Here is a 12,500-nt window from a genome sequence, read left to right as displayed (position 1 = left end):
TATATATATATATATATATATATATATATATACATACATACATACATACATACACCATACAGTTACATTTTATATTATATATTTTTCCTCACTAATTTTATAACGTCATTTTATTTGCCACATTTATCGCATAATTTATATAGTTAGTCTATACTTCCTTATTACCACTCCTGACGTGAACTGTGACGTCACACTGCCTGAGATTAGCCTTGAAGACACACACACGCACACACACACACACATATCCCTTTCTGAGTAGGGGATACCTTAACGTGGTGAAAGGGTTTTCGTATCGCCATGATCGGCAAAGCTGTGTGTTATTAGTTAGGGACAGCCATACTAGGTTGGTTTGTTGTGTGCGAGCAGATTGAGGTCTCCCACCATCACCTATCCGCACAGGCCAGCGAGGTGATGAAATGGCCAAATCCCAGATATGAATAAGGACATGTCTGAGGTCTTTGTCCTGCAGTTGACTGGAAACGGATGCATTTGTTGTCGTTGTTGTGTTAGGCATACATATGTATACAAGTGTATATAATAACCGATGAGAGAGAGAGAGAGAGAGAGAGAGAGAGAGAGAGAGAGAGAGAGAGAGAGAGAGAGAGAGAGAGAGTGGTTAGCCGTCCACACCGTTGAAGAGTTCGTTGGACGGGTCACAAAGGATATGTTTTTAGGCCCATGTTTTCTCACTACCCAACGCAAGAGTCCTTTCTCCCCAACCCGTAGGATACGTAAACCTACATGAGAGACTCCTTTGGAAAAAAAAACATCTTTTTATAATAATCAAAAGAAATAGAGAAACTAGATCATACTGAATCCACACGCTGAGAGAGGCTTCGTCTCTATAAGTTTGATATCACGAAAAAACTCTATCTATTTAAGTATCCTTTATTCATTTTTATCTATCGATTGATCTATCTCTATTTGTGTATATTATTCATTTCTGCTTATTTACCTATTATTCATTTCTATCTGTCTACTTACTTCTCTTATATTCATTTCTATCTCTCTATTTACTTATACTTTATTCATTTCTATCTATCTTTCTCTCCATTTATCCTTTATTCATTTCTATTTATTCATATGTTATACATTTCTATCTCTCTATTTACTTATACTTTATTCATTTCTATCTATCTTTCTCTCCATTTATCCTTTATTCATTTCTATTTATTCATATGTTATACATTTCTATCTCTCTATTTACTTATATTTTATTAATTTCTATCTATCTTTCTCTCCATTTATCCTTTATTCATTTCTATTTATTCATATGTTATACATTTCCATTTAACGATCTTTCTAAATACTTACATTTTTATCTCTCATCTTTTCTATACGTTTGTCAATCTCTATTTCTAACTTCTACATTGGCCTGGAAAGCTGACCTTGGTCTGGAGGATTCCAGACCAAGGTCAGTGTTCCAGACTTTCCTTCCAGACAAAGGAACTCGATCAAAAGTCTATTTTTTTTTTTTTTTTTTGTTGATTACGTGATATGTTTTCCAGTCTTTATTGCTGGAACTTCCAAAGTTCATACTTTCTGTAATTTTTTTTTGAAGAGGTTGACATATATCTTTCTTTCTTTATTTTTATTGTTATTATTATTATTATTATTATTTTTATTATTATTATCATTATTATTATTTTTATTATTATTATTTTTATTATTATTATTATTATTATTATTGTTTTTTATTATCAGTATCATTATTATTATTATTATTGTTTTTATTATTATTATTTATTATTATTATCATTATTATTATTATTATTGATTTATTTATTATTTATTATTATTATTATTATTGTTTTTATTATTATTATTATTATTATTATTATTATTATTATTGTTTTTATTATTATTATTATTATTATTATTGTTTTTATTATTATTATTATTATTATTATTATTATTATTATTATTATTATTATTATTATTATTATTATCTAAGCTACAACACTAGTTGGTAAAATCAAGATGCTATAAGCCCAAGGGATCCAACAAGAAAAAATATTGGTTATAAATGATTGATTTATTTTAATATTGTAAGATATTTTATTTTTTACTAATTACTTATATGTAATTTACTTATTATCTTATTTCCTTTCCTCACTGGGCTACTTTCCTTGGGCTTGTGACTTAGCAACTAATACTACTACTACTAATAATAATAAACACATAAGTAGTTAAACAAAGGTCAAATATTAGTGCTCAGAGTCTTCCTTCATCATTAAAATTAATTTAAAATCCATTATCACTGACAGGAATTCTTCCACAGCCTTGTAGTGCGGGAAAATATGTCTAGAGTTTTGGTAAACTATTGCAAACGTCATTGCTTGAAGATATGCTGGACTGGGGTTCGAAACCCGCTCATGCTCGATAGTTTCTTGTAGTGTCTGCCTATAGGTCTAGCGTCTGATTCACCAGCTGCTGTTGTCTGGGCTTCCCTGGTCTTAACGTGGGTGGAGAGGGGGCTTGGTCGTTGAAGATAATTGGATATACAAGTAAATAAAAATTTCAACTAAAAACCTAAGGGGTCTAACAGGAGAAAATAGCCCTGTGAGGAATGGAAATAAGGAAATAATTAAACCATATAAGGAAAATGATAAATAAAATATATCATATTATCAATAACACTAAAATATATCTTAATAATAAAAATAATAATGATAATAATAACAATAATATGTTTTGACGTTGTTACTGTTTTTAGAAGGATTTATTGTTAATTTGTTTTCATCATTTATTTATTTCCTTATTTCCTTTCCTCACTGGGCTATTTTTCCCTATTAGAGCCCTTGGGCTTATGGCATCTTGCTTTTTCAACTAGGGTTGTAGCTTGGCTAGTAATAGTGATAATATGTTCGCATTTTAACGCTCGAACTAAATCCCTAAATGGCAACTCTGAAACCACAATTTCAAAAATTGCTAAATGGCAACTCGACAATAACAAGTTTACGGTTGGACGCAAGAGACTTCTCAGGATTTCCGGTATATTCTTACTCATAGATAAACATACACATATACTGTATACATTGAGCAATCATGAGAATGGATACACAGTACACACTGGGAAATATATCCTGTGGAGAGAGAGAGAGAGAGAGAGAGAGAGAGAGAGAGAGAGAGAGAGAGAGAGAGAGAGAGAGAGAGAGAGAGAGAGAGAGAGAGAGAGAGGATTTGGATTCGATAATTCTCTACAAAGACCTTGAAGGGAGTTATCATACTAGTTCGTAGAATAGTTAGTCATAGAACGAGTTATCTTGCATAATTATTACAGTATATATATATATATATATATATATATATATATATATATATATATATATGCACACACATACATACACAAAGATTTTTCGCCTGAAAATATTGCAATAATCATTACATTCACAATCTAACTACTGAAGAAATTGCCAAGCACTAGTTCCATATTACACCTACACAGATAGCTCACCAACAAACGTCTAATACCATCCACACAACTATACATCTATATCATACATGTGACATTCTAGTTTCTGGGTACTAGTGCTTGTTAACTATGGGGGGGGAGGGGGTGTTGTCTGCTTTGGGGTGACATTGTGGGTCTAGGTCTAGGGTTGGATGACCCATTGAAGGCCACAAGTGGGAAGAGAAGAAGCTATTAGAAAAGAAGTATAAGTACCTGAATAAAGAGATAGTAAATGTAAGTAGGGAGAGAGAGAGAGAGAGAGAGAGAGAGGAGAGAGAGAGAGAGAGAGAGAGAGAGAGAGAGAGGCCTTTTGGGTAGAATACGATCTCATTCGCTTAACCTCGTATTCTTTTCTATTGTTGCTATGGATATTAAATCATCAGATTCTCTCTCTCTCCTCTCTCTCTCTCTCTCTCTCTCTCTCTCTCTCTCTCATCTCTCTCTCTCTCTCTCGATATATTTATTTTCTCTTTATCCAGATATATTTCTTTTCTATTTACATATATAACCCTATCCAGACTGGTTTTCGTTTCAGTACGATAACTCTGAAATTGTTCGATAACTCTTCCTTAGTCGTACGAGAGTTCTCTTCAAGGTCTACTCTGGAAAACCCAGTCGGTTTATACAATAATTTATACTAAATTCCGTTAATAAACTTGTGCAGTGATGGGGTTTTTAACTATGCCTATATTTATGCCCTTTTTAGGCCTAAATGTATTAATACCTCACTGATATCTTGCGCAGTATGGTACTAAACAGAGAATAATTATTCCATCACTGACCTTGAGTTTTACGTGGAGGAAATTCCTGATGGCATACGATTACAGAAAATAGTTCTCGACGAGTGAATTTGCTGGTAAATTCTCAGAATTATTGGTAATACTGCAAATAATTCTGATGATTTTGAAAATGTATATTGATGAGAAAAGTTGAAAAATAAACTTTTCTATCGAGAGAGAGAGAGAGAGTGAGAGAGAGAGAGAGGAGTGGAGAGAGAGAGAGAGAGAGAGAGAGAGAGAGAGGGTAATTACTTGATCATGATAATCGAAAGTAAAGAGTTGGGCTAACTCTGGTAGATTAAATTATAATCTACTTAGGAACCAGCTTGAAATATTCTATTTCAATTTTACATTATCCACCTCTCTCTCTCTCTCTCTCTCTCTCCTCTCTCTCTCTCTCTCTCTTCTGTTTCTAGTGGAAGGTTCTCTCTCTATTCTGTTTCTAGTAGAAGGTTCTCTCTCTCTCTCTCTCTCTCTCTCTCTCTAGTGGAAGGTTCTCTCTCTCTCTCTCTCTATTCTGTTTCTAGTGGAAGGTTCTCTCTCTCTCTCTCTCTCTATCTCTCTCTCTAGTGGAAGGTTCTCTCTCTCTCTCTCTCTCTCTCTCTCTCTCTCTCTCTCTCCTATTCTGTTTCTAGTGGAAGGTTCTCTCTCTCTCTCTCTTCTCTCTCTCTCTCTCTCTCTCTCTCTCTCTCTCTCAAGTGAAAATCTCTCTCTCTCTCTCTCTCTCTCTCTCTCTCTCTCTCTTCTATTTCTAGTGAGTCTCTTTTCTCTCTCTCTATTCTATTTCTAGTGAAAATCTCTCTCTCTCCTCTCTCTCTCTCTCTCTCCCTCTCTCTCTCTCTCTCTCTCCCACCACGGCAAGGAAAACCTTCGATTTAATTCACTGAAAATTCCTACTTGGAAACCTCACAGTCTTCAGAGATCCTTTGACCCTATGACAGTTATGTAACACTTCCAGTTTCTTCTATTTTCTGGTAAATCCTGGATGCCCAGTGGCCCCAGGACCTTCGCGGGTGAGCACCTTCTCTCCTGTAGTGGGTACTTAATACCCAAAGCCTCATTGCTGGTAGTCCTTGCTGAATAAGGAATTATCTTTTGTTTGTTAGTCTGTGTTAAGGAGTCCCTGTGTCTAGGGAGTTTATTTTCTTTTTGGGTTTAATGTCTTCATATTTTCTTGGAGAGAGAGAGAGAGAGAGAGAGAGAGAGAGAGAGAGAGAGAGAGAGAGAGAGAGAGAACACCTACCACTAGAAACAGAATAGAGAGAGAGAGAAAGAGAACCTTCCACTAGAAACAAGAGAGAGAGAGAGAGAGAACGAACGAACCTACCACTAGAAACAGAATAGAAGAGAGAGAGAGAGAGAGAGAGAGAGAGAGAGAGAGAGAGAACCTTCCACTAGAAATAGAATAGAGTGAGAACCTACCACTAGAAAACAGAATAGAGAGAGAGAGAGAGAACCTTCCACTAGAAATAGACTAGAGAGAGAACCTACCACTAAAAACAGAATAGAGAGAGAGAGAGAGAGAGAGAGACGAGAGAGAGAGAGAGAGAACCTACCACTAGAAACAGAATAGAGAGAGAGAGAGAACCTTCCACTAGAAAACGAGAGAGAGAGAGACTCGTTCACTAGAAATAGAATAATCCGGAAATAATGACTCAACTCATCATTATTTTTACAGTTCACCCAACTAGTCGCAAATACATACGTGAAATCTCCGCCCCCCCCCCTCCCTTGCGATATTTTGAAATAAAATTGTGATATTATCAGCAACTCAGAGGAGAACCTGAATTTTTTATTATTATTGCTAGCTAAGCTACGATACTAGTTGGATGAGCAGGATGCTATGAGCCCAAGGGCTCCAACAGGGGAAAATAGCCCAGTGAGGAAATGAAATGACGAGGATCACGTGACATGACAAGCGCAAAAGTAAATAAATAAATAAATGAATAAATAAACCGAAATGGAAATCATTACATTTATGATAACTGGTTTTATATATATATATACTATATATATATATATATATATATATATATATATATATACAGTAAATCCCTCTCCGAGCGTAAATACCTCAACGTGGCGAAAGGGTTTGTGTATCGCCGTGATCAACAACGATTGGTTTGCTGTGAGCAATCAGACGAAAATCTCCCACATCACCAATCCGTAGTGGCTAGTGTGGCGATGAAACTAGCCAAAGCGTCTATAATGAACTGACACGTCTGAGGCCTTTGTCCTGCAGTGACTAGAAACGGCTGCATTTATTGTTTTTGTATACAGTAAATATAAGCATTTTGGTCTAGGAAGTTCTTAAAAAATCTCCTTTGGCTCTAGGTGAGCTATTTACAGAGGTTCAATAACATGTAAGTTAGAACACAGAATATCGATAACAAATATACATAAACAAATATACCATTATGTCAATACATACAAAATATATATATCACATATAGAATGAATATTAACGAAACATGGATATAATTAAATATTAAGTAGTCGTTAGCAATTGCTAGACACGCATTGCGACAAGTCATGTAAAATGCATTAACGCTGCATCAGAATTCCATAGAACACTATTGACCAAGAAAACAATGTTGTATATATCAATTACATACAATAAGCAATACAATTGTCGGTAGTTCACTATTAAGAGCGTTACAATACGTAAGATGCTATAGAAAATGAACTATCATAGGATACAAAGCTAGTAATTGAATTTATATTTCTCAGCAGCTCCATGTAGGATATGTTTCTTTCAGGACTATATCGACAATACTCTGACAATATACATATCAATCTTGAGTACCCTGCGCCCTACTATCTGGATGAACCTAACTATTGGCATCCTCTTGATGTTATAAAAACTAATCTATCTTCCATTTTCTTTTAGAGTCTAATTCAATCATTCTATTATAATTAATCTGCTTTAGATTAAGATGGATGAAGGTTACAGTTGTCCTTGTCAAACATTACTTTTGCTTCTACCTTGGGTATAGAGTGGGTTTTAGGCACAAACAATTAGCTATTTGTTGAATCTGTAGGTCATTTCTAACAGCCTTGGTTATATGTGAGTGACCTTTAAACCCTTACCTATATTTCATGCTTTCTCTTGACAGAATGATGGCCCCACCCAGAGTTGTGTGGCTGCTGGTAGCCCTAGCCGCGACAGCACAGTGCCACATTGCCAAGAGGCAGGTCGATACTTCTAATATATCCGACGAGGACCTCATAGCCTGCTTCGCTGCCCTAGCGGCAGGTTCTGAATGCAAGAACCTCCTTGCACCTCCAACACCTAAGCCGGAAGCACCTGGGTTGTCGGTGCGTTAAGCAGTGGGAGTGCTTGGACACTGCTGGTCCACAGGTAAAGGCAGGAATGTTTTAATTAGTGTGTGTAATCCTAATCTCCGCAAATTAGGAATTTTGAAGCAAAAAGAAGCAATATAATACATTTAGATTCTCACCCTCTTATTTACAGCTCACAAGACTCTTTTTTTATAAGAAGTTTGCAAATGCAAAATAGCATATTGATTAGAAACCTCCATAACCCTTATTTGAACTTTTTTTTTTCTTCTTTTGCAGTCTCGACAGACTCGGGAATCCTCACGCTTGTCAACGTCAGGACGATCTGCCCTGATTCTTTCGAAACTTGCTGCACCAATATAAACCCCAATCCATCCCCGCCGCCAACTCCCCCTCCAACCCCATCCAATTTGCAGGCTTGCGGTCAACTGAGACCACAGGGAGTGTCTTCTACATTTGTTGGGTTTACGGTGAGTTACTTTTCATGAGGTTGTGGTTGTCTGTTCTCAGATCAGAGATGGCCGTTGCCAGATGCCCATTTTCAAGAGTACAGAGGTAGATCTTCAGAGAGTGGTGGTTTTTTTATTCTGTGGTTAGAGTTAGTCATTAATAAATACCCCTTTTCAAGAGTACACTGGTGGACCTTCAGAAATTGGTGGTTATTTAGACTGGGCTGAGAAATGATGGTCATGAAACTGGGCTGAGAAACGATGTTTACGAGCCTGGGCTGAAAAACGGTGGTTACGGATTAGGGCTGAGATGTTTTTTTTCAAGAGTAGAGAGACAGATCTTTAGAAAGTAGTGGTTGTCTTTTCTTTGGTCAGAGGTGACCGTTGCTAGATGCTGTTTTTCAGGGCACAAAGATAGATCTTCAGGTGTGGATTGTCTGTACTCAGTTATGAAATATATCAACATTTATACATAAATCCATATTTGAAGAGAAATAAATCTTCTTTATTTACAGGATAGACAAGCACAGTTCGGTCAGTTCCCTGGATGGCTGCTGTCATGAATGTCCAAGTGCCTGGAACGAATGGAAATAATGTTTACGTCGCTGGCGGTTCTCTCATCAGCCCTGGCGTGGTTTTAACAGCGGCACACTATATGGCGGAGTAAGTAGGCCTATGTTTCACTATTGTTAACATCCATGAATTGCATTCTACTGTCTGTAATCTCACCATCCTTGTGAGTTACAGATGAGGGTGTTTTGGGTATCTCATAGATCCACCTGCTGAGTCATCAGCAGCCATTGTCTGGCCCTCCTTGGTCCTAGCTTGATGGAGAGGAATCTTGGGTGTTGATCTTTTGTATATATGGTCAGTCTCTAGGGCATTGTCCTGTTCCTCGCCTTTGCCGATTGACAATTAAGTACTTTAAAATTTTGATGTCTATTGCTTCAACAAAACAAAATTCATTACTTTACATGTATATATTTGTTGTTTTATATAGACCTCTGTTTATTATTGTTTGTGTACTTGTTACTTAAGGAAGTCTGAGTGGTGGGTTAATATTATCAATTACGGTTACTTGTTAAGAGTAAGTAGTCTATGTCTATCCACTGAATGTGTTAGTTTAAAGGTTTAAAGGCCAATCATGAATGGCAGGCCATGGGACAGTGACATTGCCCTAACAAGCAGATCAATGCCCTAGAGACTGACCACTTATCATATGATCAGCGCCCAAACATCCTCTCCACCCAGGCTAGGACCAAAGAGGGCCAGGTAATGGCTGCTTATGACTCAGCAGGGAGACCTATAGGCTCCCCCAAACCCCCATCCTTAGCTCACAAGGATGTTGAGGTTACAGAATTTGAGCGAGACTCGAACCCCCGTCTGACGATCACCAGGCAGAGACGTTGCCAATAAGGCCACAACAACCCTTAGGCCCTGAGCACACTAGCCACTCTGTGACACCATAAGTGGCCACGCAAAGTGGGCAGGCCAGAGCACATTAGCCACTTTTTAGAGCCACAAGTTGCGACCACATATGGTTATGTTTTGAATACCCGGCCCCATGTGGTTGCCACACCGATATCACTACATCTGATTAGCAGCCACATGTGGTCGCCAGAGGTCGCTAGTGTGCTCTCAGCCAGCCACAAAACGCCGCCACAAAATGCGCTGTTTGTGGTGGGGACGAGCGACAGCTTGCCACAGTCGCGAGCACCGGACACAAGTGTGATCGGCAAAGCTTAAAAACAATGGGAACCTATGGGAGAAAATATCCCCGCCACAAAACGCAGCCACTTGTGGCTCTACAAAGTCGCCAGTGTGCTTAGGCTGTAATGCAGTAAGGGAAAACCTCTGTCTTCTGGTTGATTCGAGAGCTGGATGCTGTATGTTAAGTGAAAGGACAATTGTTAACTGGATATCGTAAAGCCGGCCCTTAGTAACCTTATCTATTAATCAGAGATATGGAGATACAAACTTCATGTTGCACCATGGACTATATCTTTATACTGTTCCTTAGGATTGCGGTGGCCGATGCGCTAACGTCCCTGACTGGTGAACGCCAGACTGGGGTTCGAGTCCCGTTCAAACTCGTTAGTTTCTTTGGTCGCTGCAACCTCGCCATCCTTGTGAGCTAAGGATGGTGGGTTTAGGGGAGCCTATAGGTCTATCTGCTGAATCATCAGCAGTCATTGCCTAGCCTTCCTCTTTGGTCCTCTCTTGGGTGGAGAGGGGGATTGGGTGATGATCATATGAATGTGTATATGGTCAGTCTCTAGGGTATTGTCCTGCTTGACAGGACATTGTCACTGTCCCTTGCCTTTGCCATTCATGAGTGGCCTTTAAACCTTTAAACCTTAGTCATTCAATAAGGTAGTCAGCTTTCTGATAGTCATAAGGACAGGAAATATGTGTAGTCCAATTTATCTGCTGGTCAATTAGCCATAAAATTGAATTATAAGTAAATTAGCTAGCCAAATAATTAGTTAACTTCCTGACTATACAATCAAATTTAATATTTCATTAGAACTCATTGGCCATCAATTTTATTTAGCAGGATGAAAGTTTAGGACTGTGTGGAAAGTGGCTGTTTCTGAAAGATTTTTTTTAACTCTGACAAACCTTTACATTCAGATCTTCCCAGACAGTACCATCCTGCTCGTAATGCTAGGTATGCAGTTAATTCTAATAGTCAGGCCTTCTCCATCATGAGGCTCAATACTACACAATATTCTAGAAGTTTTATTGCAGCTGTGACCAAGTTGTGGAATGATCTTCCCAATCAGACAGTTGAATTGATGGATCTTCAAAAGTTCAAACTTGCAGCGAATGTTCTTTTGTTGAAGAGGCTGACCCAAGTCTCTCTTTATAGTTTATATAAGAAAGATCTTTTAGCATCCTGCTCTACCAACTAGGGTTGTTGCTTAGCTAATAATAATAATGATACTAATTAACTTTACTTACAGATTCGTCAATTCTCCAGAGAAACTGGCTGTCAGACTTGGCGAATGGGACTTCAAGGTACCATCTGAACCAATACCCCACTATGATGCCAAAGTTACTCGCGTAGCCATTCACCCTAGCTTTGTGCCCAACCAGTTGACTTATGATGTAGCCCTCTTGTTCCTGGATCAACCTGCACCACTTGGGTCTACAATTGGCCTAGTCTGCCTTCCCGAGCCTTTTGAGACGTTTGACAGTTCCGAATGCTACGGCTCTGGCTGGGGCAAAGATGTATTTGGAAATGTAGGGAAATTTCAACAGGTATGGGACATGATGAGACCAAATATTTAGTGTTACTGTTTTCAAATAACGTCCATACTAAACTATGAATAAAGATCTTAATATCTATTCTATTTACCAAGGCACTTCCCCCAGTTTAAGGGGGCGGGTAGCTGACTTTTCCTATCTTGGCTCCTCCCAGCCTGACAAGGGATTCAGCCGAGTTTGTTGATATTGCTTAATAATCTTTCTAAATGGGCCATACATATTTTGTGTTAGACTGTTGATTCAACTGTGATTTTCTTCTCTAGATCTTGAAGTCCGTGAAGCTGCCCATGGTTAATAACGCCCAGTGTCAGAATGCTCTTCGCTCCACTCGCCTAGGGCCAACCTTCAACCTACACAAGACCTTTGTGTGTGCCGGCGGCCAAGGGGACGACCTGTGTACAGGGGATGGAGGCTCACCGCTAGTTTGCCCCAGGAGGGATGGCTCTGGCTATGTACAGGTAAACATATATAGTGTTTTTTCCAGTTTTTTTCCAAGTGATGCCTGATACGATTTGGTAGTACAGGTATTTATTTCTATTACTAGCTAAGCTACAACCCTAGTTGGAAAAGCAGGGTGCTATGAGCCCAAGGCTCCAACAGGGAAAATAGCCCAGTGAGGAAATAGTACAGGTTGCGTAATTATTTTTATTACTAGGTAAGCTACAACCCTAGTTGGAAAAGCAGGATGCTATGAGCTCAAGGGCTCCAACAGGGAAAATAGCCCAGTGAGGAAATAGTACAGGTTTCATAATTATTTTTTATTACTTGCTAAGCTACAACCCTAGTCTGAAAAGTAGGATGCTAAGACCAAATGAATCCAAAAGTGAAAACAGTCCAGTGAGGAAATAAATAGTACAGGTTGCATAATTATTTTTATTACTGGCTAAGCTACAACCCTAGTTGGAAAAGCAGGATGCTATGAGCTCAAGGGCTCCAACAGGTAAAATAGCCCAGTGAGGAAATAGTACAGGTTGCGTAATTAATTTTATTACTAGCTAAGCTACAACCCTAGTTGGAAAAGCAGGGTGCTATGAGCCAAAGTTTTCCAACAGGGAAAATAGCCCAGTGAGGAAATAGTACAGGTTGCGTAATTATTTTTATTACTAGGTAAGCTACAACCCTATTTGGAAAAGCAGGATGCTATGAGCTCAAGGGCTCCAACAGGGAAAATAGCACAGTGAGGAAATAGTACAGGTTGCGTAATTATTTTTATTACTAGGTAAGCTACAACCCTATTTGGAAAAGCAG

General features: G+C 38.3%; 1 pseudogene; it reads left to right on the top strand.

Annotated features, from left to right (window-relative positions):
- LOC137635605 (phenoloxidase-activating factor 2-like) overlaps positions 1 to 12,500 on the top strand; it is a 17,485-nt pseudogene that overhangs the window by 1,718 nt on the left and 3,267 nt on the right.

The sequence above is a fragment of the Palaemon carinicauda genome, unplaced genomic scaffold (assembly GCF_036898095.1).
Source record: "Palaemon carinicauda isolate YSFRI2023 unplaced genomic scaffold, ASM3689809v2 scaffold148, whole genome shotgun sequence".
Taxonomy (NCBI): domain Eukaryota; kingdom Metazoa; phylum Arthropoda; class Malacostraca; order Decapoda; family Palaemonidae; genus Palaemon; species Palaemon carinicauda.
This window is presented reverse-complemented; position numbering and strand designations above follow the sequence as displayed.